This window comes from Natrix helvetica, assembly GCF_964273705.1.
Source record: "Natrix helvetica genome assembly, chromosome: 13".
Taxonomy (NCBI): Eukaryota; Metazoa; Chordata; class Lepidosauria; order Squamata; family Natricidae; genus Natrix; species Natrix helvetica.
In genome coordinates, this window is record NC_138557.1 from 9382810 (window position 1) to 9407263 (window position 24454).

Sequence of the window (24454 nt, forward strand, 5' to 3'; positions counted from 1 at the left end):
TTGGGGCAAATGAAGCCCGCGTCCTTTACGAGTTCCAGTCACCTGCCGATTCTTGTGAGACAGCTCCGAAAGACTTGCTGCTTCCTGACAGCCAAGATAAGGAGGCTGGAGACAGATTGGTAACACCACAAAAAGGCAACAATTCTCAACTTCCAAATGAGTGCTCAAAGTCAGGGCAAGGGTAACGTCCCCTTACGGAAGAAGGACAATCGCTACTTCAGGAAAGCAGGCAAGGTGAAAAGGATGATCGGCACCGAAAGCCAAGCTCATTCAGAGCCATCGCCGTGAACGAGGTGCATTTTATCCTTGTAGCTCACGTTATGCAAAGCACAGAACAACAGAGTTGGAAGGGACCTTGGAGGCCTTCTAGTCCAACCCCCTGTTCAAGCAGAGACCTTATACCAAAGAATTGAAGCACCAAAGAGGAGATGTACAATATAATGAGGATTATATAAAATTGATTAATGTGAGAGAGGTTATTGACAAGGTTAGCATCAACTGGATCGATATAAATGAAACTCAGTTACATTTGTTCATATATAATAAATAGAGAAATGTTTAGATAGAACAAGAAAGATATAGATGAAGGTAGAAACAAAGATGAGTGAGGCATTTTTTGAATATATATGTTTGAACAATATAATAAGGATTACTTATATTTGAGAAATGTGATAGAGATTACTAATATTGTTATTGTGAATTGGATTAAAATGAATAATACCCAGAACCAACTCTGTTCATACATAATATAAATGAAGAAGAAGAAGAAGAAGAAGAAGAAGAAGAAGAAGAGGAGGAGGAGGAGGAGGAGGAGGAGGAGGAGGAGGAGGAGGAGGAGGAGGAGGAGGAGGAGGAGGAGGAGGAGGAGGAGAGCTGAAAATTGGAAAAGTGAAGCTATGCATGGCCAATACTTGAAAAATATTGAAAGCAAAGCTGATTGGAAGTGGTTAAGATCAGGAGCACTGAAAAAAGAAACAGAAGGCTTTATTTTGGCAGCTCAAGAACAAGCCTTAGCCACCAATTACATGAAAGCAAAAATTCAGCATGTTACCACCAATAGCAAATGTCATCTCTATGATGAGAAAGATGAGACAGTCGACCGCTTGATCGGCGGGTGCAGCAAAACGTCACAAACTGACTACCTACAACGCCATGACCACGTTGCTAAGAACATTCACTGGAAATTGTGCCAGAAGTTTGGATTTGAGTACAGCAAAAACCACTGGGACCATCAGGTTGAGAAGGCTTTAGAGAATGAGAAAGTCAAGATCTTGTGGGACTTCAGAATCCAGACTGACAGGCACTTGGCCTGCAACACAGCTGACATAACAATAGTTGAAAAGAAAAAAAAGTTTGGTTCATTGACATTGCAATACCTGGTGATGCACGAATTGAAGATAAACCGCAAGAAAAAATCACAAAATACCGGGACTTGCAAATTGAGGTTGAGCGACTGGGGAAAAAGAAATCGTGTGTTGTCCCGATTGTAATTGGAGCCCTTGGAGCAATACCTAAAGGGCTACCTCGCTATTTGGAAATCCTAAATTTACCTGACTTGAACATTCTGACTCCTACAAAAAACCACCCTACTTGGAACAGCTTATATCCTCCGACGTAACCTTAACAGTTCCAAGGTCCTTGGTTAGGACTTGGTTAGTGTGGAGGGGTACGGCACTCCCCATGTGCTGTTTTGGTTTCAGGAGGTTTCAGGGGGGCTTGCTAGACCAAAAATGGGATGCCCCATTTTTGATCCCAGGAGGATTCATGTACATATGCGCGGGGGGTGGGGGGGCAGAGTGCACTGCATTGTGGGTGTGAACACACACACACGCTTTCACACACATGTGCACGATTTCAGCACGCCAGGACAAAAAGGTTAGCCATCACTGGACTACAATACAATACAACAGCAGAGTTGCAAGGGGCCTTGGAGGTCTTCTAGTCCAACCCCCTGCCTAGGCAGGAAACCCTATACCATTTCAGACAAATTGTTATCCAACATCTTCTTAAAGACTTCCAGTGTTGGGGCATTCACAACTTCTGGAGGCAACTTCTGTTCCATTGATTGATTGTTCTGTCAGGAAATTTCTCCTCAGTTCTAAGTTGCTTCTCTCCTTGATTAGTTTCTACCCATTGCTTCTTGTTCTACCTCCAGGTGTTTTGGAGAATAGTTTGACACCCTCTTCTTTGTGGCAACCCCTGAGATATTGGAAGACTGCTATCATGTCTCCCCTAGTCCTTCTTTTCATCAAACTAGACATACCCAATTCCTGCAACCGTTCTTTATATGTTTTAGCCTCCAGTCCCCTAATCCTCTTTGTTGCTCTTCTCTGCACTCTTTCTAGAGTCTCTGCATCTTTTCTACATCGTGGTGACCAAAACTAAATGCAGTATTCCAGACATTCAGTAGACATTCCCAGTTCCCACAATCTTTTGTCGTATGGTTTAACCTCCAATCCCCTCATCATCTTGGTTGGGCCAATGTTACGGGGTGACTATTGGGACTTAAGATTCAGCTTCCACCTCTTCACACTCAACCACTGCTTTTACTCAAGCTGCGCACGGAGATGACAGGTACTCCTGCACACAGAACTTTGTGTTCCTGATCCCGTTTTATGGCCAGCCACTTAACATTCACATATCTCCTCCAAGCTCCTTGTGTGGGCAAGCTGGCCCAAGGTTCTTATTTGCTCCCATAGCAACACACAGTTCTTGACAGCAGCGCACAGAGCATGGCTCCCAATGTGTCTTAAAGTGAAGTGCGAGGAAAAACGAACAAGAATAGCGCAACCGATGTGGGATAAAGAGAAAGGAAAGGAATGTAAAGCGACATTTTTATGAAAATACCTTATAATGTGTATGAATATCAGAACTACATGCCGGATAACTGCTCTGTATGTGGTGTGAGACCAAAATCATTTTTGAATATATATTAGTAAGGTAGTAATATAATGTATATTATTAGAATTATAGAGGCTGGAAAATAGTTTGTAAATTAGATAAACAGAATTTGTATAAGGGTATTATTAAATATGTATAAAAATGTGATTAACGGTGAAAAGATAGGATTAAGTAATTTGATAAATGCTTGAAAGATCATGATTGATGCTAGAAGCGCATCTTGAAATATTGAATAATGAAAAAAGGAAGGATCAGGTTTTGCATATTAGAATGGCAGGGGAAGTGGGGAAACGGGGAGGCTAAAATAGAGGTAGAAATAAGAGGGGGAAGTTAGCAAAAACAGATGTTGAGATGACATAATGTACGGTAGAACTATGAGGTGGTTTAGAATTGAAGGGTGATAATAGAAATTACGTGTCAGTAAAACTAAAAATGAAAATGAAAAGTAATTGCTAGGAATAATACTGCTATGTTTATTGGTATTGAGCTGTATGACACCCAGGAATCAAACCATTCACACGATGAGATGTATAAAAATAAAAAATAAAAAACTTTTTGAAAAGAATAGCACATCTGGGCACAGAAGCGGAAATGAGAGACATGGGGAAGTATTAAAAAAAAAAAAAACCTAATCTCACGGAAGCACGAATCTTCCAATCTAGACCCCATAGGACATAAGGCTGCAATCTCAGTTAAACACACAGACTTTGGGATGCTCATTCAGCCCAGCTTTTTAGTCTTCAGACATGGAGTATTAGATTCCACCTTCCTGTTGCAGAGTTCAATCAAACCTTAACTGCAAAGTAGAGTTGCTTATTGCAAGTTGGCCTTGTGATGCCAACTCTTTTCCATTTCACGCATATTTAGACTCCTCTTTTATTTGCGTACAATTCCAGGCAGCATACACAATACTCCCGCTTCCAATTTTTCCCCCTGGGCTCAGAAAGGGAGACAAGCCCAAAGTCACCCAAAAACTAAAAACTCCGTGAGACCCAGTTTGGTGTCGTGGTTAAGGGGCTGGCCTGGAAACCAGGAGACTGTGAGTTCTAGTCCCAGTTTAGGCATGGAAGCCTGCTAGTTCCATTTTAGGCATGAAAGCTGGCTGGGTTGACTGAGCCAATCACCAGGAGACAGTGAGTTCTAGTCCCACCTTAGGCATGAAAACAGACTGGGCGAATTTCAGCCAATCACCAGGAGACTGGAAGTTCTAGTTCCATCTTAGGCATGAAAACTGGCTGGGTGACTTTGAGCCAGTCACTCTCTCTCAGCCCAACCCATCTCACAGAGTTGTTATTGTGGGAAGAATAGGAAGGGGAAGGAGAAATATGTACGCTTGTCACCTTGAATTACATACATACATACATACATACTTTTGGGGTGAGTGTTCTGTTAAGGTACAGCCTGTTGTGCCTTAAAATGGCTTCTACTGTACAGTGCAGTGGAGTTGCCATGGTAATGGCTTCACAGTACTCCATAAAGGGACTCCCTCTGGTAAGGGGGAAAATCCAACATTAGAAATTACATTTGGTCGAGATATTTCCCCCCCTATAAATAAATACCCAGGCAACGCCGGGTTATCGGCTAGTACAGTAATAAAAGTGGGATAAAAATCTAACAAATAAATAAGTCTTAGCCACCACCCCAATCCAGCTCTCTCTTTTTTATTTCAGGAGGAACTTTTGTTCCTCTCAGCCCTTAACAGGTTTTCCAGGCTCAACTAACTACCTGACTTTTCACCAGCCCCGTAAACGGATATAATGAAAAACATCCTTTTAATGTTGCGTTTAATGTCACAAACTCTACGGATACTAACAGCCAAGGGTTGTTGCTTGAGAACTTATGGACTTCTGGGGGTCTCTTTCTTGGAAGTCAGCAAAACATTTACATTTAAATGGCTATCCTGGGCCTCTGCCTCTGAAAAATGTTGTACAGCACATAAATGCGTGGGAAATGTTTATAGCCCCTGCAAATCAGTGGCGGGTTCTGAAAACAAGGCAAACTTTGCAAGATCCTCACTAGTGCTGTGATGCCTCGCGCATGGGTAGCTTGAGCCCACGGCGACTGGTGCCTGCAGGCAAGTGCGTGGAATTCCACACAGGTGAAGCACAGAGGGAGCGAGGGAAGGGGGGAAAGAGAGAGGGGGGGAGAGAGAGGGAGAGACAGGCAGACATAGGTAGATGGGTACCAATAAAGAAGAACATCTGTAGCTCAGGGTTGAAGTATGGGGTCCTTGGTGCTCTCTGAGCGTGCTTGTTTTCCTGCAGACGTTTCATCACCCTAACTGGGTAACATCCTCAGTGCTAGCATTGATGGTGCTACCTAGTTAAGGGAATGAAACAAACATTTCATTAACAAACAAGTTTAGAGAGCACCAAGGGCCCCTCAGGTAGATAGGTAAGTAGATACATGGTAGGACAGGGAGAGAGAGAGGGGGAGAGAGAGAGAGAGAGAGAGAGAGAGAGAGAGAGAGATGATAAATGATAGAGAGGATAGATGAAAGAGAGAGAGAGGAGGAAACAGATGATATGATAGAGATGATAGAGAGATGATATAGATTATAGCTAGATAGCTAGATAAGAGAGAAAACGGGGAGAGAGGAGGGAAAAAGATAAATAGATAGATAGATAAATAGAGATAGATAGATGAGAGGAAAGAGATGACAAATGATAGAAAGATGATAGATAGAAAGATAGAGAAGAGATGCTAAATGATAGATGAGAGAGAGAAAGAGGAGATGATAAACGATAGAGAGATGATAGAAGATGGATAAATAGATGGATGGATGGATGGATGGATGGATGGATGGATGGATGGGTGGATGGATGGATGGGTGGATGGATGGATGGATGGATAGATAGATGCCAAGCCATTCAAGAGAAGAATACCATTCTCTCTATCCAGCACAAAAATGCACCAACATCAAAGTTTTCTATCGTCTCCACCGGCAACATTTATCCAAGAATAGTAGCTTGGGTGGCTTTATTTACAAGTAAGTCTTAAATCTTGATCTAGACTAGCATGTCTCAACCTTGGCAAATTTGAGACTTCAAATTTGTGTGGACTTCAGCTCCCTGGCTGGCTGGAGAATTCTGGGAGCTGAAAGTCCCCCTTGCTTAAACTTGCCAAAGTTGAGAAACACGGATTCTACCCTCTGCTCATAGAAACCAAAGCCCTTCAATCTTTCCCTGGAGGATTATGTGAAGTCTGCCGTATTTTTCTGGTGTCGCATCGCATGTCTGAAATATTCTAACATGGCCTAACACAACATAGGAAATGCCATACTTCAAACATTGCATCTCCTATAACGGTTCCAATACCCTTTTATTCATTTTCGAGGAGCCGAGGATGGAAATTAAAAAGTTGACCTTGATGTAAGCGTCTAATGTTAAGATTCCCCATGCTTTGGCATCAACTACTTTTTACCAGATTAACAAGAGTTGGAAGGGACCGTGGAGGTCATCTAGCCCAAGCAGGAGACCCTACACCATTTCTGACAAATGGCAATCCAATCTCTTCTTCAAAGCCTCCAGAGATGAAGCCCCCACAACTTCCGAAGGCAACTTCTGTTCCATTGGGTGGATTGCTCTCGCTGTCAGAAAATTCTTCCTTATTTCCAGGTTGAATCTCTCCTTGGACAGTTTCCATCCATTGTTCCTTGTTTGCCCTTTGGGTGCTTTGGACAATAGCTTGACCCCCCTCCTCTCTGTGGCAGCCCCTCAAATATTGAAAGATTGCTATCCTGTCTCCCCTGGTCCTTCTTTTCACTAGAGTAGCCATGCCCAGTTCCTGCAGCCGTTCATCGCATGTTTTAGTCTCTAGGCCTTTGATCATCTTAGATAGATACTTAGATAATTAACAGTGTTGGAAGGGACCTTGCAGGTCATCTAGTCCAACCCCTTGCCCAAGCAGGGGACCTTACACCATTTCTGACAGATGACAATCCAGTCTCTTCTTGAAATTCTCCAGGGATGAAGCCCCCATAACTTCCGAAGGCAACTTCTGTTCCACCAATTGATTGCTCTCACTGTCAGGAAATTCCTCCTTATTTCCAAGTTGAATCTCTCCTTGTTCAGTTCCCATCCATTATTCCTTGTCTGGCCTTCGGGGGCTTTGGAAAATAGCTTGACCCCCTCCTCCTCTCTGTGGCAGCCCCTCAAATATTGGAAGATGCTCTCGTGTCTCTCCTGGGTGTTCTGATATTGTGCCATCATCATTACAACATGGGCTTGGGAACATTGCTGCATTACTCCTAAACTGGCTGAAAGCGCTGCTCGGAGGGAAGCCGTAAAATTTTTTAAAGAGTCACATGCAGCGATAATGAATCCACCCACCACACCAAAGTAGAATTTCGCTAGCCTCCAGCCAGGAGTAATTATTTCCAGCTCGCGAGGAAAAACACTCCTTTTGCAGAAACACCTCTCTCTCTCTCTCTCTCTCTCTCTCTCTCTCATCTTTATAACAAGCAACCCGTTTTTTTCTTCTTCTTTACTTATGACTCAGCAGCCTCTTTTTAAATGCCTGACTCTGCTATCTTCGAGCGGCACCGTCCTCTCCCAACCGGTATTTTATTTGCACGCTTAGCGAGAAAGCGGCTTAAATGAAAAGGCCGGAGTCAGAAGGTATCAGTTTAAGTTACCCCTTCTTGTTTCGGAAACGAGAATGGAAAGAGATGGCGGACTTCCCAACGCCCGATTGAAATGAATACTTAAAACGGTTGCACAGGGATTCCTATCTCAAAAACAACCAGCTTGCACACCTGAGTTAGTTAGCATATCACTTTGGAGTATTCCTAAAGATTTACTTCTCTTTGGAAACCCGGTTTTAGGAGCAGCTGGCCTGTTGGTTTGTCTTTCTCAACAGTAGGAGGGGACAAAAGTAAAGCGCCGTCTCTCTTGGGAAAGATAATCTAAAAGATAAATGCATGTATCTGGAATGGATTTTCTTCCAGGGAAAATCCAGACTTCAGTTGGAATCAACTTTAGCTTAACTAGAAAGGTGGCAGCTGTTTTGGGGTTACGTTAGTAGCGCGGTTCTTAAAGGAATCTAGCTTCCCCATGGATTTTGCTTGTCGGAAGGTCGCAAAATGGGATCATGTGACCCTGGGACACTGGAACTGTCATAAATATGTGGCGATTCCCAAGTGTCTGAATTTTGATCATGCGTCCATGGTCCTAATGGGAAGAAGGAAGTCATAGATCATTTTTTTCAGTGCCGTTGTAACTTTGAATAGCCACTAAATGAACTATTGTAAGTTGAGGGATACCTGTATACCATATTTCCCCCCCCCCCATCTATTTATCTATTTATCTACCGTATTTTTCAGAGTATAAGACGCACTGGAGTATAAGACGCACCAGAGGCAATTTTTTTTTTAAAAAGTAGGTAGGTAGATAGAGGGAGAGAGAGGGAGAGAAAGAGAGAGAAATACAGTAGGTAGGTAGGGAGAGAGAGAGAGTAGTTATGTAAATAGGTAGGTAGATAAAGGGATAGAGAGAGAGAGAGAGAGAAATAGAGATATAGATAAATACAGTAGGTAGGGAGGGAGGGAGAGAGAGTGTAGGGAGGGAGGGAGAGGGATAGAGAGAGAGAAATAGAAAGAGAGAGAAATACAGTAGACAGGTAGGGAGAGAGAGAGTAGGTAGGTTGGTAGGTAGAGGGATAGAGAGAGAGAGAAATAGAGAGAGAGGGAGAGAAATACAGTAGATAGGTAGGGAGAGAGAGAAAGAGAGTAGGTAGATAGATAGATGTTTCCAGGTGTATTTATCCATGTGCCGGAGAAGGAAATCGCTGACAATCTGCAGCACCTAAGACTTTATTTCTGCTGGCACAACACTTGATCAATCTAATTCTCATCAATCAGTTAAAGAGCTTTCCAAAAGGGGAGAAAAAAAAGTTTTTGCACTCTGCAAACCTCCCAAAAACGGCCCGTTTCGCGAAAATGGGCCCATCCCCCCCCCCCCAAAAGGCATGAATAACCTTGGGGGGGCCTGCAGAGTGCTCCTGAGGGGGTGGGGGGTCAAAAACGAGCAAAAAACGACTCTACCTACCATTTATCTATTATCTATTATCTATCCATCTCTCTATCTCTACCTACCTACCTACTAACCAACCATTTATCTCTTATCTATCCAACTCTCCCTCTCCCTCTCTCCCTCTGCCTACCTACTTACCTACCTACCATTTAGCTATTATCTACCTATTATCTATCAATATCCATCTATCATCTATCTATCCATCTATCATCTATCTATCTATCATCTATCTATCTATCTATCTATCATCTATCTATCTATCTATCTATCTATCTATCTATCTATCTATCTATCTATCTATCTATCATCTATCTATCTATCTATCTATCTATCTATCTATCTATCTATCTATCTATCTATCTATCATCTTATCTATCTAATAAAACTAAGCAGTGTTGGGCTAGAGAGAAGAAGCAATGTTTGTTGAATTCCCACACCCCACAAAACCACGCTGCATTTGCGTGGCTCTGGCGTAGGATGTGGTGTGGATCCAGTGATGAATGATGGTTTTTACACATTCAACGGTTAGTTTTAGCGGCTGCAAAAGCCAAACCACTCCATTTCCGTGAAATGCTTCGGAGGCACTTGGGAAGGAAATTTGAGCAAAATAATTTGAAAGCACCATTTATTAGCTTTCTCATTTTCAAAACTCAACCATGAATATCCACCAATGCCTCCAATCAACACCTCGGCAGAAACAGAATAACCTCATAACTCAGTATCCATTCAGCTACCGGTGCTAACCGGCACATGCTGAACAGATATACAGTAATTGGGAAGGGGGGAGGGGGGAGGAAATCAGTGGAAAGATTGCTACGAGCCAGTAGAATCTAAAAAAAACCCCTCAAATCTGTGAAGGCTGCAGTATTTTTTCCCCTCTCTCTATCTCTCAAATTAAAGCATCTTCTCAATCCCACTCGGTATGGTCGCTGGATTTAAAACTAATGTTGCCCCTAAGCTAGACATCCACTTGCCTGTCCTTCTAATTACATCAATATACATGCCTTATCTTTGCTGTCAAAGCTTGGGGTTCTTTAAAAAAAAAAAACCTAAAAGAGCAGCAGTCTTGCAGTTAGATCAAACACAGAGGTGAGTGTGGGTGGGAAACTTGAACGTTTATCATAATTTGGATCCACGTTCCCCCTTCCTCGGCTCACCTTGGATTTCTAGGGAAGAAAAAACGTGATTTCGTAATACAATAATCCAGGGGTGTCAAACTCCAAGGCCCACGGGGTGCTTAGATCTGGACTGGACTGGAAACAGCAAAGGACTGGCCCAAGATGTATCTTGATGGTAAAAAAAAAAAAAAGCAGGGGGAGGGCTGCGGGTGGCCCTTTTGGGCTCCGTTTTCACTGGCAGAGGGCTATCAAAACAAATGTTTTGGAGAAATGTTTCCCCTTTTGCATTGGAGCATGCAAGAAGGGACAGGAAAGGAGAAAGGGAAAGAGGAAAGACAAAGAAAAAGAAGGGAGAAAGAAGGAAAGAGGGGAAGGAAGAAGAAAGGAGAATGAAGAGGGAAGGAAAAAGAAGAGAAGGAAGGAAGGATATAATGAGAGTGAGGGAGGGTCTCAGTGAAGTCCTGCCTTATCACTTGGCCATCACAGCTGCCCTCAATACAAGTTTCGTCTCATGCCTACCATGCCCATGCCCTGGCCACGTGCATACCCGGCCCCCGAAGTCAAACACAACCCTGGTGCGGCCTTCAATGAAATTGGTTTTGACACCCCTGCAATAATCAGAAGGCAAGGACATTCTCCCCCTCCCCTTCCCCAGCCTTTGTACATTTTTACTCGTTTCCTCTAGACAAATCTCTAGCGAACGAGAGGATGGAGAAACGAGAAGGAAGCCTCTGCCTTCTGCCTCCCGAAAGACAACTGGGCATCAAAGTGAAATGAGGGATGGAATTAAGTACGAACGTTGATAGGTGAAAACAAGCTTTACTGTCAGGCTGTGGCAATCCAATAGCTCCTCTCTAACCCACGTCGCCTCTAAACTAAGCTGCAGGCGTCAGCGTAATACCAAAGAGGCTTGGATTTTCATTAGAAGAATTATGTAAGGACAGGCAATTAGGCCACGGTTGCCAAACTACCCCCACCAGCCGGTCTGGTTCGCTCCTGGAAATATTTGACTACTTCTATGCCATTTCCTGGAGGAAATCTGATTCTTCAAACAGGTAACAGAGCGTACCATCAATATCAATAGCGATTAAAGGGAAAGATCCTGTCTGAACTCAAAACATATTGTGCTAAGCCTCAAATGGCCTTGCTTGGGGCTTTGTGATGCAACGGCTATTTATGGTTTGGCCAGATTAGCCCATTTTGATTTCTCCAATGACCCGCAGCGAAACCAAAATGGCTTGCAGTGAGTCATAAAATTGCTCAGAAAAGGATTCTTGGTGGATCTGGACCTAATGTTCTCCATGCAACTTGGGAAAATAAAGGAACAGGAAGGAACAAGAAAAATAGAGGAAGGTTGCAGGAATGGGGTGTGTTTAAAAGTAAAGATTTCACTTGGACATGTGTGCTAGTCGCTCCCGACTCGCGGTGCACATCTCCGTTTCAAAGCCGAAGAGCCAGCACTGTCCGAAGACGTCTCCATGGTCATGTGGCTGGCATGACTCAATGCCGAAGGCGCACGGAACGCTGTTCCCTTCCCACCAAAGGTGGTTCCTATTTTTCTACTTGCATTTTTACATGCTTTGGAACTGCTAGGTTGGCAGAAGCTGGGACAAGTCAGGGGAGCTCACTCTGTTACGCGGCGCTAGGGATTTGAACCGCCAAACTGCCGACCTTTCTGATCGACAAGCTCAGCATTTTAGTCACTGAGCCACTGCATCTAGTGAAGTCTAGTGAAATCTAGTGAAAAGAAGAACTAGGGGTGATATGATAGCAGTGTTCCAGTTTCTCAGGGGCTGCCACAAAGAAGATGGTGGTCAACCTATTCTCGAAAGCACCTGAAGGCAGGACAAGAAGCAATGGGTGGAAGCTTATCAAGGAAAGATCCAACCTAGAGCTACGGAGAAATTTCCTGACAGTGAGAACAACTCATCAGTGGAACTGCTTGCGTTCAGGAAGTTGTGGGTTCTCCATCGCCGGAGGTTTTCAAGAAGAGACTGGACAGCCACTTGATAGGATCTCCTGATTGAGCAGGGGGTTGGACTAGAAGACCTCCAAGATCCCTTCCAACTTGGTTATTTTGTTATATTCTGATAAATGCTCCAATAAGGGCACATTGGAGTTGTGGACTATGTTATCTTTATTTTTTTTAATCTTGGTCAAAATCAGAATGAGGTAGCAATTAAGGCTGGACTCAGATTATGTAAAGCAGGGTTCTCCATCCTGGGCATCTAAGGTGGCTGGAGAATTCTGGAAGTTGGAATCCACAAGTCTTAAAGTTGCCTAGGTTGGATAGCCCTGGTACAGAGCTTTGAATCTGTTGTTTTTAATTACGAAGTTGAGTGATCGTAAACAAGAGAATCATCATACATTGCTCACTGTTAAGGAGAACAGGGATGGACTTATTACTTCCTTCTTTACACTAAAGACAGAAATTGGGTTCATGCAACACAAAAGGCTAAAACAAAATATCAGGTTTTAGGAGCCACAATTCAATAGCAATAGCAATAGCAATAACACTGCAGACTTCTTGCCCCCAACAATCTGGGTCCTCATTTTACCCACTTTGGAAGGATGGAAGGCTGAGTCAACCTTGAGCCTGGTGAGATTTGAACTGCCAAACTGCAGGCAGCCGGCAGTCAACAGAAGAAGCCTGTAATACTGCACTCTAACCACTGCACCACCAAGTAAAAACCTACCAGATGTTGGTTAGCCTGTTTTAGGAACCCAACCAAGATCCAGCCATGTTGAAGCATTTCTGTGCAATAGTAATAGAATTCTTTATTGGGCAAGTGTGATTGGACACACAAGGAATTTGTCTTTGGTGCAACTGGCGTTTTTTCTATATCAAAATTCTGTTACCAGAGAAACTACTTCAGAACGGAAAATATAAACGATGGCGAATGTAGGCAGCAAAACCCAATTTAATAGATCACATGGCATGGAAATGAACTTTTGACAGCAAGCAATCTCAGAAGGCTCCGGATTTACACAAATGACAGGGGTGCCTTTTATTCAAAACAATATATATATATATTTAAGAAGCATGTCCATCTAAAGCCTAACTTATTTGCTCTGGGGAAGGACTCTGTACTTTCAAACAAGGAAGCAGAGAATGAAAAACTCATTTCATTGTTCTACTGGGCGTTCTCCTAAATTATCCGAGGAGTTGAGTGACTCAGATATTAACTGGCTTAAGCTGGTTATTTCTCACGAGGATATCAAATATTTTCTTGCCGGTTTCAGAACTACAGCTTTCTATACTTGGGTTACTGATACACAAGACTTGGGTCTCAGAACAATAAAGGGGCAGTGAATCACTTCTGGGAGTTTCTTTCTGCATTACCCAGCCTCCACAGCTCATGCCCGCGATTAAAACATTAGCCCCAACGTGTTGAGAAATGAGCTACATCTTTTGACTAAAGACAAAGGACAGTAATTTAGAGAAAAAGAAAAGAAAAGAAACCAAAACAGAAGGCTAAAATAAAATCCACTGTCTAACATAAGCCTGTGGTCTGACCTGAACGTAGTACACAAAATTGCCTGCTACCATGTCCTACCTGTCAACGACCACTTCAGCTTCAACCTCAATAATACACAAGCAAAAAATAGATACAAACTCAAGGTAAACTATTCCAAACACAATTGCAGAAAATACGACTTCAGCAACAGAGTGGTCAACGCCTGGAATGCTCTACTTGACTCCGTTGTTACAACCTTAAACCCCCACAACTTCAACCTCAAACTCTCTACCGTGGACCTCGCCCCATTCCTAAGAGGTCCGTAAAGGAGGCATGCATAAGCGCACCAGCGTACCTACTGTCCCTGTGTAACTGTCCCCATTTATTTTATTCATTCCCTTTGCTCATGTCCATCTTCATACTTATACCTGTTACCTTGCACAGGTTCGACAAACTAACTAATTAAATAAGTAAATAAAAGTCCTTTTTAAAAATATGTAACCGCTTCATGCTTGACAGACCTCACTCTGTGATATACTGGAAAAGCAAACCACACTCAAAAGTCAGATGTGAAATTCCCCAGAGAGTTAAGCAGTGAGCAAAAAAAAAAAAAAGCCTCCTGCAGCATTTCAATGCGATCTACAAGATTCAGAATCTCTTCTTGCCCCGTTCAAATACCATGTGGTTACTATGCATGTAATATGCATGAGCAATGCAATGACACGCAGGCACAGTCTAGCTTCTTTTGATTTAGGAAAAGAGAAACAGATTGAACCAAAAATTAACACGGTAGATTATTCAGGTCATATTCGACGCATGGAGAGCAATCAAATCCCCAAGATGGCAATGATTTGGATTGCCCTGGTAGCAATAGCACTTAGACTTATATACCACTTCACAGTGCTTACGAAGTCAGCCTGTTGCCCGCAACAATCTGGGTCCTCGTTTTACCCACCTCGGAAGGAGGGAAGGCTGAGTCAACCTTCAACCGGTCAGGATCGAACTCTTGGCAGTGGACAGAGTTAGCCTGCAATACTGCATTTTAACCACTGGGAGAGAAGGAAGGAAGGAAGGAAGGAAGGAAGGAAGGGAGGGAGGGAGGGAGGGAGGGAGGGAGGGAGGGAAGGGAAGGGAAGGGAAGGGAAGGGAAGGAAAGGCAATAGCAATAGCACTTAGCAATAGCAATAGCACTTAGACTTATAAACCACTTCACAGTACTTTACAGTCCTCACTAAGTCCTCACTAAGCAGTTTACAGAATCAGCCTCTTGCCCCCAACAATCTGGGTCCTCATTTTATAGACCTCGGAAGGATGGAAGGCTGAGTCAACCTTGAGCCTGGTGAGATTCGAACTGCCAAACTGTAGGCAGCCAGCAGCAGTAGTAGCCTGCAGTACTGCACTCTAACCACTGCGCCACCGCAGCTCACACACCATATAACCAAGGGGATGCCTTCAAATTAGATGGCAAAGAACGTTTGTCAGACTTCCTTCACAGTGGAAAGGGCAACTTCACAAGGATCTGTGTCTCCTGGCCTTCACAACTATCCTACTGTGTGAATTTGATTCGATGAAGGAACCTGCGCTCGCCAAAAGCAACTCGGGAGCCCTGATGGGTGACCACGAACGAGAAGACAAGCTTCTTCTGTTAGCTAGTCGACTTCTACATCATTCTGGCGCAAAGGGTTTTGGGGAGCGGATGAGCTACTTTTCTGACACGCTAAGTCAATCTATGAGTCACTAATATTCCACACTAAAACATTAGTCCTTGATTTAGTGGAGACTGGTCTTTAACAACTCTCAGCGCTGATCCTTCAACCTTCATTTGCTGAAATGAAACTCGAAGATTAAAGAAGCACAGGCTTTAGAATTAAGGATCACCTTTATATCTTTTCTCAACTGGGTCAATCATGACTAGGTTTTTGGTATCACTTATAGAAAGCTGTCACATCGCTCAATCCCGCCCTAGATCTCAGAAACGGTGAAATGTGTGTGTGTGTGTGTGTGTGTGTGTGTGTGTGTGCGCGCGCGCGTGTGTATAATGTATTTGTGTTACAACCCTTGGTATGCCCAAATATGGGAGGGAACTCATTGCTTCCCTTTTCTGTCTTTAGGCTCACTGCAGGAGACCATCCAGGCAAAAAACCATATTTTTAATGTTGCCTTTTATATCAGCACAAATACAACATATATACATATACATATACATACATACATACATACATACATACATACATACATATATATATATATATATATATATATGTATTTGTGTTACAACCCCTGGTATGCCTGTGTTACCCCTGGTATGCCTGTGGTATGCCTGTGTTACAACCCCTGGTATACCCCTGGTATGCCTACAACCCCTGGTATACCCCTGGTTCAAATCCCAGTAAGGGTATGGCTAGCTGATGAGAGCTAATTAGCTTGAAATAGATCTATACTAGTCTCCCTTTATTTATTTATCAGTACAAATACAACATATATATAGAATACATCAGTACAAATACAACATATATATAGAAAGAGGGATATATATATCCTGCTTCTTTCAAAAGAATAGAGTCCATCTTGTATTATGGAACTTGTCAAATTTAGAGAACAGACAAAGGGAAGGAGAATTTCCTTGATAGGTTTTAAACAGCTCCTCACAAGCAAAACTGTGGGCACAGTTCGAAAGTTGTAAGCCTCACTCTCAATAGTGACAGTCTACAAAAAAAACAAAAAATCAACTTTCACAATACAGAGATCCAAAACCAGCCACACTGTAGCATCTTTGGAAGAATCAACCAAACGTATCAATTAACAGCCAGTTTTTCCATTCACCCAAACTGAAATTTAGAGGAGGTAGAGTCGCCCAATCGACCAACAAATCTTTTTTTGTTTTGTTTTGTTTTGGTGAAGTAAATACAATGTTACTTGCCATTACTGCCAAAACCAAGAAAAATATCTGAAAAGGAGACAGAGAGAACAGTTTCTTGGTGAAGTGTATTACTTGGTGAAATTGGGAGATTTTTTTTCCCCCATTGGTTGGGAGCTCGCTATAAAATAACCATAAAACTCTGACAAATCTTTCGCAATGCACAGTTTTAGACTTCTGTTGACATTCTGCAGGAAAACAAAGTGAGAGCATCTGTAATTACAAATACTTATCGGCAAAGCTGCTAGAAGTCTACTGTTTGTATTGATAGCCTGTGAGTTACGGGCTATTATAAATCAGTCCACTATTGTGTTAGATAAGACTAAAGCTTCAATGCAATTGCACTACCCTAACAACAGCAGGCAAAGGCATCTCCATTAAGTGAAGATTACAAATTATTTCCAGTAAAACTGAAAGAATTCAGGAGAAAAACTCAGGCAGGGAACTTGATTTCCCTTCTGCCACAGAGTCTTCATTTGACCTTATGGCAGGTGGTACTACAGTCATACAATGCCATCCAGAGACATTCAACATTTCCCGGTCTCAAAACTGGATTTATCCCCGGTTCCTTCCTGTTTTGGGAGTGGTGGAATGAAGTTTAGCTTTGCTGTGGCACAGTTAATAATATTCATTAAAGACAAGAGCAAGGGAGCAGCAAAGCACTGATGGGTGTGTACGTTGGAGCGTGGCTCTTAAATTAAAAAGATACTTTGAAAGCAAAAGTGGGCACACTCACCAACACACTTTTGAAAAGGAAAGAGGACATTTTTTGAAAACTCACTTGCAGGCCTATTAATGTAAGTCACAATCCTTTTACAACCACAAGTTTAAAGGGGTACATTGATCATTCTTCCCCTTGTTATCCACATTTTATTATTATTATTATTCCAAGATGTATCCAATGTGATGGGATATCTTTATTTGTTTGTTTTTATCCTGCCCTTATTATCCTTTTATAAATAGCTTAAGGTGAACTCTTTCCTCTTTCCCACAACAATATCCCTGTGAAGTTAGTTGATCTAAGGCAGTGGTTCTCAACCTTCCCAATGCCGCGACCCTTTAATACAGTTCCTCATGTTGTGGTGATCCCCCAAACCATAAAATTGGTGTCTCGGTTCCTAAAACCATCGAAAATATGTGTTTTCCGATGGTCTTAGGCGACCCCTGTGAAAGGGCCGTTCGACCCCCCCCCCAAAGGAGTCCCACAGGTTGAGAACCACTGATCTAAGGAAAAGAGGGACTGGTCCAATTGACTGTCTTCTTTTGCAAATAACGTCTGTTCCCCTTTTATTTATTCTCGCTCAGATTTTCCCAGGATACATTTCCCTCAGTATTAGCGATATACAAAAATTTAATTTTGAAAAGATATACCTCCTTCCCTGACTCTTTAGCAACTCATCTCCTAATCCCCCCAAAATATACTGGAATGTCAACTTAAATAAAATCAACAGGAAAAATGCCCCTCATTTCTATTTACGTGAACACATCCACAACATTGTTCAGAAATATATCCTGTCTTGTCCAATTAGTCGGCAGCTATTATTTGGACAGTCACATTGAAGGGCGTTTTCCAAGAGATGGCCAACTCCAATCTAACCTGGTGTCCTGCATGCATTTCTCACAATTCCCAACAAACTTATTCATGGTCTGCAAGCCAGAACTGATATCACAATTTAATACACCTGAATTTCCATAAATGACTAGAAAGGCAGAGAAACAGAGATTGCTGGGTGTACCCGAAAAAACGTATGATAAACGCAGCATATCCAGAATCTACATGGGACACACAGTTAATAGAATATAGAATCATGAGGAACTCCAAGGGACCTTGGAAATCTTCTAATCCAACCCCTTTGCTCAAGGCAGGAGCCTTATACCATCCCAGTCATAATGGTTGTCCGTCTATTTTTGAGAATTTCCAGTGAGGGAGCACCCACAACTCCAGGAGGGAAGCTATTCCATTGATTAATTGTTCAGAACATTTCTCCGTATTCTAGGTTGGCTCACTCGTTACTTCTTGTCCTCCATTCCTTGGGAAAATAAGACAATCCCCTCTACAGTCCCACAAGTACTGGAAGACAGCATGTTCCTCCTAAAACTTTTGTTTTTTTAGGCTGGGCATACCTACTTCCCTCAATCATTCATCATACAATTTAGCCTCCAGACCCATTATCTTGACCTCCTGCAGGACGGAAGGGAAGGCCATCTCATCAGAAAACTAATGGGAACACTAAACCCCTAGTAGGATTACAACTCAATCTTCCCCCAGCTGTGTAACCTGCAGAGCAGGGATCGGCAACCTTAAACACTCAAAGAGCCATTTGGATCAGTTTCCCGCAGAAAAGAAAACACTGGGAGCCACAAAGGTCCTAACCGGAAAGCCCCCCCCCCCCGGTTCAATTATGGAGCTGACCGGAAGTTCGGTTTCCCCGCCATAGAGTCTTCACCTAGGGCGGCGTCCTTTTTCCTGTACCTGTCGTAACTGAAAGCCCTATCAATTGTGGAGCAGACTGGAAAACCTGCCCCTTGCCATAGAGTCTTCTACTGGCGCACTGTGCTTCTCCCCCCCCCCAAAACCGGAAGCTCCTCTCAAAATTGTGGTGCCGACTGGTGATAGGGAGCCACAGCAGAGGGATGAAAGAGCCATGTGCGGCTCCAGAGCTGCAGGTTGTTAAACCCCTGCTCTAGACATATGGAAATTCCAAAATTCCCTAGCAGATATTGGGGATGCTGGAAGTTAAATTTCACACATCAAATGAAGGTTGCTTTCTCCTCTTAAAAAGGATATTTCTGAAACAGCAATCTTCCAAAGTAATGATACCTAAATGAGGGATTTTTTTTAACCCACGGTTAAGGTTTTCTAACTCTTCCTTCATCCATTTATAAATAGGTTTTTAAAACCGTTTAAATTCAGTGGACTTTTCTTTCTAACTGCCACCGATGTTACGCTTTTCAGTTTTCAGTGCAAATACCGTTCTTCTTTTCTGTTGACATTTTAACTGCTGTTTGTATATTATGTTTTATAGTTCATCTTGTTTTAACAGTTTTATGACTGTTTCATTTCTCATTTATAAGCCACCACAAAATTCCAGGGTTCGGTAGGTTTTCTTTTTTTTTTTATCACTCAAGAGGCAAAATAAGAGCATTCAGAGGCTACAACAGGAAAAAGGCAGCATTAAAAGGACCCCATATGTATGTTATAGAATTTTTCTTTCAGATAGGGAAGAACAAACTGAGAAGCAAGCATGGGTTGGAGCAGTGTCTCTCAACTCTGGCTGCTTGAAAGACGGGTGGGCTTTAATTCCCAGAATTCTCCCGGCAAGCATGCTGGAATTCTGGGAGTTAAGAATCCACCCATGGGAGTCGAAATCTGTCCATGCTCCCTGTGGAGAATTCTCTGAGTTAAAAGTCCACACATTTTCAAATGGTCAAGCTTGGGAAATACTGAGTTAAGAAAGAAACGGCGAAGACATTTAAGCAGCAAGGGGAGGGGGGGATCACTCATTCATTTCCACCTAATAAATATCAATATTATATTCATATTTATTCTAAATATTATATTTAACATTGCACATAATGTTAATTCAAATATTTATTTATGTATGCCACCTTTTCATTCATCCCGGCAATGAAAAGAGTTGCACCAAGAGGAAGGGACCAGTTCCAAGTCTTCCTAGCCCACCCCAAGACTTCCTATCCTCATGGATGGACCGGATCCTGGTTTCTCCCATCCTGTGTAGTACCAGCATTGTTCTCCATCATACTTTCAGGGCACCGACCATCCCCCCCCCCCTAACCCTAGTACTCTCATCCTGCTGGCTGGGGATTCTGGGCCTCCTCCACCTGAAGAACATCATGTTTGCCCACCTAAGCACCCTAAGAGATGCGCCCCCCCCACTCCTCTGCAGCTCCCCTACAAGGGCTCCCTGGCCCAAACCCCTTCTCTTACCCACCCTCCGCCAAAACTGATCTCCCCCCCACCTTAAGCAAACTTTCTCCCCCACTATTCCTTCTGGGGCAAGACACCCACCCACATACCCCCCCCATTAACGCCAACTCGTGATGAAGAGGGTGGGGGAGTGAGTGATGGAAGTTGCAGTCCAACCCAAGTTGAGGAAGGGGCCCCAGGCAGGCAACACACATCCTGGGGAGTTGGGGGGGGGTGTCCTTCAGACCATCACCCCTTTCCAGGCTATGGCACAGGAAGAGCCCCCCTCCTCTTCCCTCAGAGACCCCCGCATTCCCCCCACCCTAAGCCAACTTTCTCCCCCACTCTGCCTTCAGTGTCCTTCAGACCATCCCCCCACCCCCACCCTCTCCAGGCTGTCCCACAGGAGGAGCTCCCTCCTCTTCCTTCAAGAGACCCCCCGCACTCCCCCTCCCCACAAAGACACCCCGCCGCAGGAGCGCTCCTCTCCCGCCCCCCCCCGCGCCCCTCCACCGCGTTCTATCTCCTCCCCCCCGGCTGCCTCGCGCGCTCTCTCATTGGCCCACTCCCTTCTGCCTCCCCCTCCCCTCCCCTCCCCCCCTCCCGAGGGTCGCGCGCTCCACTGACCGTTGCTGAGGGACGCGGCGGCGGCGGCCGTTGGCGGAGCGTCTGCCGTTCCTCCTCTCTCTGCCGGGCCGGACGGCTGAGTAACTTGGACCCCCCCACCCGCCCGCCCACCCCGCAGGGCTGTCGGCCGTTTCTCCCCCTCCCCTTCCCCGTGGTGGTCCTTCCCGGCTGTCTCTTCTTCTTCTTCTTTTTCTTGCTTCTTCTGCTTCTCTTTTAACCTCCGCCTCTCCAGCCCTCCTTGCCTTCCCCTCCCCTGCCCTCCCCTCCCTCCTTCCTTCCTTCCCGCCCGCCCGCCTGCCTTCCTCCGGGAGTCCAGAAGCCGCCCCCCCACCGCACACACTTACGCCGTTTGCGTAACGTCGCGGCGCCGCCCCGGCAGGCAGCCGCCCGCCCTGCGGAAAGTGCGCCCGGGGTTTCGGGAATGGCGAGGTGAGACTACAAGGCCCAGAGGGCCTAGCGGTGGGGAGGGGGAAGAGAGAGAGAGACGACGGATGTGGCGCTCTCGGGACGCGAGGAGCTCGCCGGGAATTGTAGTCCGCCGAGCAGAAGGAGAGGAGGGGATTGTATGCCCACCGCTTGGGGGGGAAAGCGGATTAAGAGGGGAGGGACGAGGCAGAGGAGAGGGGGGAAAGGAGGGGCGGCGCGGAGCTGGCCCGCCTCTGCCTCCGAGAAGGTGGAGAGGAGGGGACGGGGAGACTACAACTCCCAGGGTCCTTCGCGCGTCTCCCCATCTCACTAGCTGTGTGGCGACTCACCTGAGCCTCAGCTGGGAACCAGGGGCGGGGCCAGACGATGCGATGCCCGGGCGCTTCTGCGGTCTTTCAGCAGCGGCGATCGCCCACCCGGGCCGAGAGGCAGGGAAAAAAGCGCCCCCTGCCCCGAATCTCGGCGAAGAGCAGCCCCAAAACCGCAGCCGCCAAAGCGAGAGGCAAATAGAGGGGGCGTGCATGATCCTCCCTCTTCCCTCCCCAGAAGAGGAAGATTCAACCCACTGCACTGATGATGTTGCACGTAGACTTATATGCTACTTCAGTGCTTTACAATCCTCTCTCAACGGTTTACAGAGTCAGCCCCCCCAACAATCTGCGTCCTCATTTTGCCCACCTCGGAAGGATGGAAGGCTGAATCAACCTTGAGCTGGTCAGGATCGAACTGTTGGCAGTGGGCAGAGTTAGCCTTCAATACTGCATTTAAAGAAGGAAGGAAAGAAGGAATAGCAATAACACTTAGACTTATATACCACTTTAGAGTGCTTTATAGCCCTCTCTAAGCGGTTTACAGAGTCAGCCTCCTGCCCCCAACCATCTGGGTCCTCATTTTACCCACATTGGAAGGATGGAAGGCCGAGTCAACCTGGAGCCTGGTGAAAATTGAACTGCCAAATTGCATGAAATGCCTGCAAGAAAACAAGCACGCTCAGAGAGCCCCAGGGACCCCTCAAACCCATTCCCACCCTACTGAAGAATCGGTGGCAAGGGATAAGGAATTCTAAGCAAAGCCAGGTTCACCAAGGAAGACCCTCTCCCGCCTGGTGCCCTTATTGCCCACGTCCCCGACTCGAACCTCTGACCCAGTCCTCACCTCACAAATGGCTGGACAATTGCAGTCTGTGACATAGGGCAGAGGAAATCCTCAACCTGCAACCATTTGTTTAGTGATTGTCAAGCAATAAAGATGAGGGGACAGCAGGCTAAAACACAAAGAATGATTGCTGGAATTGGGTTTAATGAAAAGAAGGACATGGGGAGACATGATAGCAGTCTTCCAATATCTCAGGGGCTGCCACAAAGAGAGGGAGTCAAACTATTCTCCAAAGCACCTGAGGGCAGGATGAGAAGCAATGGGTGGAAACTAATCAAGGAGAGAAGCGACTTAGAACTAAGGAGGAATTTCCTGACAGTGAGAACCATTAATCATTGGAACAACTTGCCTCCTGAAGTTTTGAATGCTCCCACATTGGTTTTTTAAAAAGAAATTGGACAACCATTTATCTGAAATGGTACAAGGTTTCCTGTTCGTGCAGGGGGTTGGACTAGAAGACCTCCAAGGTCCATTCCAACTCTGTTATTCTACTCTGTTCTGTTCAAAGTTACAACAGCATTGAAAAAAGGACTTATGACAGTTTTTACACTCAGCTGTTCCAGCATCTCCCATGGTTATGTGATCAAAATTCAGGCGCTTGGCAACCGATTCATATTTATGATGCTTGCAGTGTCCTGGGATCATGTGATCCCTTTTTGCAACAACAGCAGTGACTCACTTCAAAACTGTGGCAAGAAAGGTTGTAAAACGGCAAAACTCACAACTCTCTTGCTTAGGAATGGAAATGTTGCGCTGACTTGTGATTGTAAGTGGAGGACTATGGTCCTCGTATTGGGTGAGCCTAGTTCATTTGCATGTATCCAGATATCCCATGCTGAAGCAAACCTGCCTAGCTTGATAGGAAACCTGTTTCTCTCTAAGGTTGCAATAAGTGCAGAAGTACTTCTGGGATACCTTCCTGACAAAGGCAACAAGGCCGGTGGGAAAGGCAAGTGCCCCCCCCCCCCCCCCCAAGATAGGTGGCTCTGCCAACCCCACCCTGCAGGATCCCACTACCGCTGAATACTTTTCAAAGATCTGTTATAACCGCATCATAAATTAGATAAAGGGTACAGGGCTTAAATCAACTCCAAATGTAGTTGGTGCCAAAGAAAATAGAACATAGAGACCATGCCTTTAGTTTCGGAGCACAAATGTAGCAGATACTAATTTTATTTCAGAATTTATGCACATCTTTATTGTGACAAATCTGTTTCGCTTTTATTTTTATTCTCTAGGTTAAATGCATTTCTTTCCTTTCCTCAAGGTCAGGCAGCATACATAACACCTTTTCCTCCAGTATTTTCCCCCCTCTTCAGTCTTTCATATCTAGAGGTCAAACTGATATGTGCTTGCATATTGTGTGTGTTGTGTGTGTGGGAGCATTGCTTATGACAAAAATCCATTTTATCAAGGCTTTAGCCCTATTTTTTCAGTCAGTATCTGAAGATCTATATGTACTTTGCACAGTTTACTTTTAAGATGCATTGCTTTTCTTTGCTGTTTGTTTTGTTTTTGTTTATTTTGATGTACACTATACGCCAGAGTCAAAAAGTTTGATGGAAGAGTTAAGGCAGGCTAGAAACTGGGAGACCATGAGTTCCAGTCCTACCTTAGGCACAAACCAGCTGGTGACCTTGGGCCAGTCCTTCTCTCTCAGCTCTATAAAAAAGGTAATGGCAAGCCATTTTTGGTTTTGTCAAGAAAACTTCAAGGACTAGTCCAAGCAGTCACCGGGAGCCAAAACTGAGTCAGTCATACAAAGATAGGTAGATAGCTGGCTCTTGCATAGCCTCTACAAACTCAGACTCATGGCAGCGTCACAGAACGTATCGGGACTTTGCTAAACCCGGCGTGGCCAACCAGTGATGCATCTGGCCCACAGGCCAGGA

The 24454-nt window shown here is 44.5% G+C and overlaps 1 protein-coding gene across 4 annotated transcripts in view; it reads right to left on the bottom strand.

Annotated features, from left to right (window-relative positions):
• The window catches only part of CAPN15 (calpain 15), a 100938-nt gene extending 79830 nt beyond the window's left edge, over positions 1 to 21108 (bottom strand). For 2 of the 4 annotated variants that reach the window (XM_081965894.1, XM_081965891.1), the window contains exon 1: positions 20982 to 21072. The gene's annotated coding sequence lies outside the window, so the exon portion shown is untranslated. Of the gene's footprint in view, positions 1 to 20981 lie in introns of all 4 variants that reach the window. The other 2 variants (XM_081965893.1, XM_081965892.1) reach the window with 2 other exon arrangements.
• Between the last annotated feature and the right edge of the window lie 3346 nt (positions 21109 to 24454).